A 7,263-nucleotide genomic window follows, 5' to 3' on the forward strand; every position below is an offset into this window, starting at 1 on the left:
AATTTTTGACCTTGCACGGGATGAATTGAAAACAATGATTGCTTAAAGATGAATAAAGAGGATAGTCTCCATGGAAACAAAATATGTCCATGGTAACAGCAATTTCAGATTGCCAATGCAAATTTCCTTTGAGAATAACACGGTCCATTCAGAATTCCCCTGTCATGTCGGTCCGTAACGCGTGGGAGACTATTGTAAATGAAATCTTCACAAAGACACTATATGCAGATTATTAGTTATGCAGATTTCTTCAGTCATGTGAACTTTCTTCTGACATCTACAATGATGGGGGAAAATAATCATGACACATTAGCAATTTTCAGGCTCAGTAGTCTTGGTCCCATGTACAAACATTTCTATGATTTTGCAGCATTTACGAAGTATTCCACTGGCCAGTTTACAAAACAGGAACTTGTCAATAAGCTAGTTCAGTATCGCGATGAAGTCGTCAAGGTCAAAGGTCATTCGGGGTAAAAATGCTGACGTGATGTTACGCGATGTTACGCGAACACCCGTTCTACTCGTAACTAACACCCGAGTGTCGTGCGCCCGTGTCCCTGCGCGTTCAGTGAGCATTCGAATGAGCATTGGAATGGCCCGTGACCCATGTCATTGTTGGTATGCGCAGTTGAAATACCAAACTGGCTGACTGCGATAATGTGATTTACTGCCAACATCAAAAGTGGCCAGATTCATTAGGTTGACCAGGAATGTACCAAGCATAATCAGTGACCAGCCAAAATGTCATGCGATGTGTTTTGACAGCCACTGGTTCTCTGCTTATATTTTTGGTATCGTCTGCTAATAACAGCTTCGTGAAATTGATTTGCTGCAATAGATCTGTGTTTTATTCGGGTTGTAGTTTCATATCTTAATATATGCTGTCTTTCACCACTTCATTTTTTTTACTTTGCAATATAATTTACTGTATGTTCACTTGTGAGCAAGGAAAAGGGACTTCCTAACAGTAATTTCAGCTGAGATTTCTTTCTTGTTTTGAATCAGTCTTTCTTTCGTGGGCAACAAACCTTCAGCAAAGAGGTTTTACTTGTTTAAAGTTGACTACTTTGATTGTGAATGTTGTTGCTACTATTGCTTCCCATTCCTGAATCTGGCTGCTTACATAAACATTCAATCGTAATTCAGAAAAAACCTTAATTTTCGTTTGCGTTATCTGATTTTTCGGGGGGGGGGGGGGGGACACAAATACCCTCTTTCCACCCTCACTGAAGGTGTGTGCTTTTTGGGGTTTTTTTTTCCTTCATTTTTTTCTTGTTTTGGGGGGGGGGGGGCTAAAACACCCACCTTCCACCCTCACTGTTGGAAACCAAAAAATGTAGCCTCTCTGAAACCTTTATACTGTTGTATCAGCGGCAAAGTAGATAAATTTTGCACTGCAGCAACTACTGTGTTCTGCAGTCAGTACTTGAAATGTTCGGCATTTGATCAATGCTGTAAAAATTGACTGCGGTACGCACTAATTCAAACAGTTCAGATTTGAAACTTTGCAAGCCCTAGGTGTTTACGATTGGAAGAAAAAGAGTAGGATCAGTGTTATATTCCAAACCAAAATCATTTACAAATTTCCTCCGTTTACCTGAAAGTTTTAGCCATTTCCCTGATTATAATTGCTGCAATTGTTGCAGTTTTCTTCCTATTGTGAGTGTTAGAATAATATTTCATGTAAAAGAATGTATCTAGATCCAAATTTTTGTTTTACAACGACAGCCTATTTTTTTTGTAAGTTGAATTTGCATGAGATTTAAAAATATGCAATATGATTAAATGAAATACGTCACATAGACTTGTATAATATTTGATTCCAGATATTTTAATGTTTTATAGTTTAAATGAGAAGATTTATTTGCTTGCAATTTTTCGTTGTGTCTCGGGTGTGGTGTTTATGTTGCACAAAAAATAATGGATAATTTATGTAGAGCAAATTTGGTTTTTAATTTTCCAATGTGTAAATTAATGTTGAGATGATGCATTAGATACATGTAGATCGTTTGTGCCTAAATCTATGTGTGTGCAGCTACTTTGCTTAAGTAGAAAAGTTATACGGATGTAAGATGGGTTATAATGTGTTGACATGGTAAATGATTGGACAATCTCTATGAAATGCACTTTTTTTTCAAACCCACTTCACTTGTCATACGTTTTATTCTGACAGAATTTCTGTAATACGCACACTGCTTATTATCTCTTTATTTGATCGATCACGTTGCAGTCTTTTGTTAATTAATTCCACAATCCGAAATCACTGTCAACTTCCAAACATTCATCTTGTTATACATTTGTCAAAGTTTTAAACTTGCGTGTTCAAATACCTCGAGTTCATCAGTTCATAGTTGAATGTTTGACTTTCAAAATTCCACTGAATATCAGGACCACAATACAAGAATTTTTTGAATACATTCCAGAAATTTTGTCTGAACCTCACGAAATTATATGAGTCTTCTTTCACCGGTATTTTTTTTTAAAAGTAAGCTTCTGTTGATAAACGTGCAGTTGATAACATTGTATAAATGTATTTGATTGCTAGCAAAGGGATCTGTGCGTGAACTACAGAGGGCGCTCTATAGCTTAAGTATAAGGATGTGTGAAGAGCACACAGGCTGTATAAAATAAAATGAGCCTTCCGTCTATGGCTACGGCTTTTCATCATGGTGCACCAGTGGCACACAAAAACAGAAATCCATAGCCACAAAGTACCCGACTATATGTTGTGGCTCACGTGCAGTGTCATTAATTACATGTGCATGTACAGGAATCCGTACATACCATAGGCTATATGTTACTTTTGGGCATAGCCAACTGAATTGCTCGCAGCCTTTGCTGAACAAGTAATGATATAGGCTGGTTCCTGGTTTCACCATGATATTCCAGATATATAAAAGGAGGAACCAGTCTTGAGATGGAAGCTCTTACCTCACTAGGGCCCAATTTCACGGCGTTGCTTAACAGTTAGCAGAAAAGTTGTGTTTAGCACAGCAGAAAAATGTGCTAACCTTAAGCACTATTTCACGGCGTGTGTGTGCTAACGGTCACGCGTGCATGGAGATTTCTATTGTTACGTCACTAAGTTAAGCAAATTTTCCTCTGAAGTAAGCATGCCTTTTGCTGTGCTTATTCTTACAGTCTCCATGAAATAGACGGAGGTTCTGTTAGCAAAAAATCGTGTGCTTAGCAGCGCCGTGAAATTGGGTCCAAGTCATGTGCGCTACTACGGAATGTTAAGTATCATAGCATGGAAGAACATCCATTATCGACACTGACATCTCACATTTGTCACTATTACGGGAGAGTTGAGCACAGAGCCCATATGGTGCAATGCAATGAAAGTTTGGATGGTCCACATTACTGACAGTTTAAATTTTTTTTTAAAAAATTCGCTCAAAGAAGGAAAAGAAAAAGTACAAAAATACAGGCCAAACACCTTGGCTTGGTGTACATTGCACAAAAAATTGTTAAATTTTCTTTCACGTTTTCAAACTTGTGGGGGGTCTCATGTATATTATATATGAATGGGGGAACCTATTTTAACAAGTCTTTCAAAACAGCTCTTGTTTTTGTATAAAGTGGGTACATGTACCATTGATTTTCTTTTCTTTTGTTTATTTTTCTACTTGAATGTATATGTGACCAAAAAAATATGAAGGTGTACATGTGTACATTGCTTAATTTTATTATTATTTTTTTATAGCAGAAATGACGATTGGAAATTCAGAGGAACTAATTGTTTGTTTTTTTAATGCATGCACAATACCAGTATTTCGAAAGTATACTTATGTTGGAATAGAAGCTTACATGATCTGATGTAAATTTTGGGCAAAGATGGCAACGATTCATGTGGAAGGATGATGTTTAGAAAATCAAATGTATTGGCAATCTTTATCATAATGGGTATTACCAATACATGTAAGTGGAAAATTCATAAACTAATTGAAAAATAATCGGTTTATTTTTCATCAAAGAAATGAAATAAATACCCAGGTGAGATGATATGCAATCGCTTCTGCTGACCCCAATAAAAAAAAACAATCTTGTTTATAAATTAGATACATTTGAAGAGGTTGTCCCTCTCAGACAAAAGTCTGACAGACATTCTTGTTCCGTAACTGTAGGGACTACACACCTGATGAGCGATAGTTATCACGGGGACCAAAGACGGTATGGAGACAGCAGAAAGTCCCCATAACTTGGTCCTAATTTCCCTAACAATAAAAAAACTTCCCCATAACATGGTGACGACCCGCCCTCTCCTTCAGACCCTTTTGCACACAACGGATGTTTTCAACACTAATAGACAAATTTCTCTTTAATTTTTCATCAATACTAGATTTGATGTTAAAATGTGCAAACTATGTTTTCATGAAACCTCTTTGTCAAATCAAGTCCAGCGTTGTGCATTATTACATCATGACATTGAGCATTGTCACATTACTCAACAACAGTCTTAAAGCCTAAAGGATGGCGTGTATTAAACAAACCTAAACAACTTTTCAAATTGGAAATCATGGTTCTTGTAAATTGTTGTACTGATGTTAATTTAAAAAGGTTAAATTCTCATTGTTCCATTCCACTTGTACGCAACATGGAGAAAAGGTGACAGAAAAAGTCACCTTTGAGCTCTTAAAATTTTAATTCACAAAAGTTCACCAGGAATAAGCTTTACCTAAACCCCTCCCCCCCCCCCACAAAAAAAGAAAGACAATCACTTGATAAAGGTATTATGAGCTGTTTGATTTTCACAGTCAATTAAATTGGATTTAGAATACTTATTAGTTGATATATTTATTCCTCTACTCTGGTTAAATGAATGAATGAAAGCATGTACAATGAATTGGTTGTAAATTATTAAACCGACTGACCAGAATTTCCGAAGCATAGAGCCCTATTTTTATTGCTTTCCATCTCAATATGGTGAGAAATTCACTGGGGAATGTTATATACTATTATTGTGAATTGTCTTGAGAATTATTTTCTCCGTGATTGTAAATTGTGGCATGATAATTACACAGAGATTGTGAAAAAAAGGTATAATACTAGGTTAAAGACATAAATAGCCTTTTTAGATATTTTTATGCTCAAATGCAATGGTGTTAAATAGGTCTTTTTGTAAATTTAGTATAACAAAATCTTTCTCAAGCATTTATTTAAAGATTATAAGCAAATATAATTAGCTTTATCACAGTGTATGTACAGACGTCACAGCGATTATCAACATTTTGTATTAAACAGACAAACACACGTAAAAAATACTGTGTAAGAAAACGGCATTTTTACTTCCAATTTCTTTCATTGAAAATATAAAGTATTAAAAAATGTACAAACAATGAAAAAAGAGTAAAATACTTGTGGTGTTTCTTGTACAGATTTTTTTTTAAGAGTGTACTGTGTTTTTATATGTACTTCTAAGGACCAGTGGCTGAAATGGGCTGGGATTTAGCAATTGTGATGGGATCAAGCTACATGAGTCGTTTGTCGACCCTGGTCAATTTTATTTTTTTTTACAGATTTGAAAAGAGCACGATCTCAGCATTACTGCTAAGAAAACTGCATGCTTATATCATCTTTAGTTAAAAAATTATGGAAGTCGGAACACCAAGAGATGTGATGAAGTGATGTGATGAAGTGATCTTATTTTGGCTTGTATCTCCAAATAAAAATTCCCGACAAACGACTCATTTAGCTTGATCGCATCACAATTATTGGAGCTTGATAAAGTGGAACATGACACCGATGGACCTTTCCGTTCTTTTAACTTTTAAACCCAGGGTCACAAAAAGACCAATGCACTAATACAGTTGACTTGCTGCATCTAGTATTTTGGAGTAATTATCATTTTAGCTTTTAACTTGGACGTTTTCGCCCTAAGTTCTACATGTAAAGGTTCCCGTAAAGACATAACCAATCAACACGTCAAATGTGCCTTCCATACACTGAGCAATAAGGTTTCTAGGGTTAGATGTTTATATATAAAAATATTAACACCCCAAAAAATCATACAAAGTAATGTGATATTTTGAAACCATTGAGAGGTTAATTTCATCAAACTACAAATTCAGTACAAAATAGCTGCAGCAGCAGCGGCCTTATGAATTCATTCACCTTACAATCTCTTTTTTGTCACATTGAAAATAGCACCTGTTATATTACCGACATATAGATCCTTGTCATTTGATTGGTGGAACTCAAATCACGTGACATTCGTTATTGCTCCCATTCACGCCGCGGCTCAAAAAGTACTATCCGCCCATGGGGAATGGGAAATACTATTCAACAGTTAGGATCATGACGCATGCGCGTTCAGCGTAGCGCGTATTGTTCCAAAGAGCCAGCGCTACAGCGTTGGGTTCATACATTTTCGTGAAGGGGTGGTTTGGAAGAGAGAAATACATTTTCCTCCAGTATTGTATTGAAATAAAAGTTCAAATATATCAAATGACAAGGATCTATATGTCAGTTATATAAAAACAAATATTGAGTGGCTTTAAATTGTGAAATGGGAGGAATATTTTCGCTCGGTAAAATCTGGACTTTCCCAGTTCACTCGGCTTCGCCTCGTGAAATGGAAAAGTCCAGATTTTACCTTGCGATAATATTCCTCCCATGCCACGCTGAGCAACTCAATATTTGTATAATATAAAATGCCTTCTCTTGAAGTCTCTTTTTGGAAACTTTTGCGCCGAAGAAAACAACCCATTCTGTCTTCAATAAGTTACAAGACTCTCCCATTGGACATGCTTCTGTGGGTGTTATATAAACCAGAGTCAATAGTATACAAATATTGAGTGGCTCAGAGTGGAATGGGAGGAATATTATCGCAAGGTTAAATCTTGATTTTTGCCGAGTGAAATGGAAAAGTCCAGATTTTACCGAGCGATAATATTCCTCCCATTTCAAAATTTAAAGCCATTCAATATTTGTTTTATATAATTGATATAAAGATCCTTGTCATTTGATTTACAGTTAAAATGAACTTTTATTTCAATACAAAATTGGTGGGAAATGTATTTCTCTCTCCCAAACCACCCCTTCACGAAATGTTTGAACCCAACTCGGTAACTTCTGGCTCTTGGGGAACCGTACACGCAACGCTCAACGCGCACACCAGCATGCAGTTGCCAGTTACACACAAATACCGCCCCATGGAACAAGCATGATCCTAACTGTTGAATAGTCAATCCCATTCACCATGGGCGAATGGGACTTTTTGAGCCACGGCGTGAATGGGAGCAATAATGAAATGTCACGTGA

The sequence above is a fragment of the Patiria miniata genome, unplaced genomic scaffold (genome assembly GCF_015706575.1).
Source record: "Patiria miniata isolate m_02_andy unplaced genomic scaffold, ASM1570657v1 HiC_scaffold_30, whole genome shotgun sequence".
Taxonomy (NCBI): Eukaryota; Metazoa; Echinodermata; class Asteroidea; order Valvatida; family Asterinidae; genus Patiria; species Patiria miniata.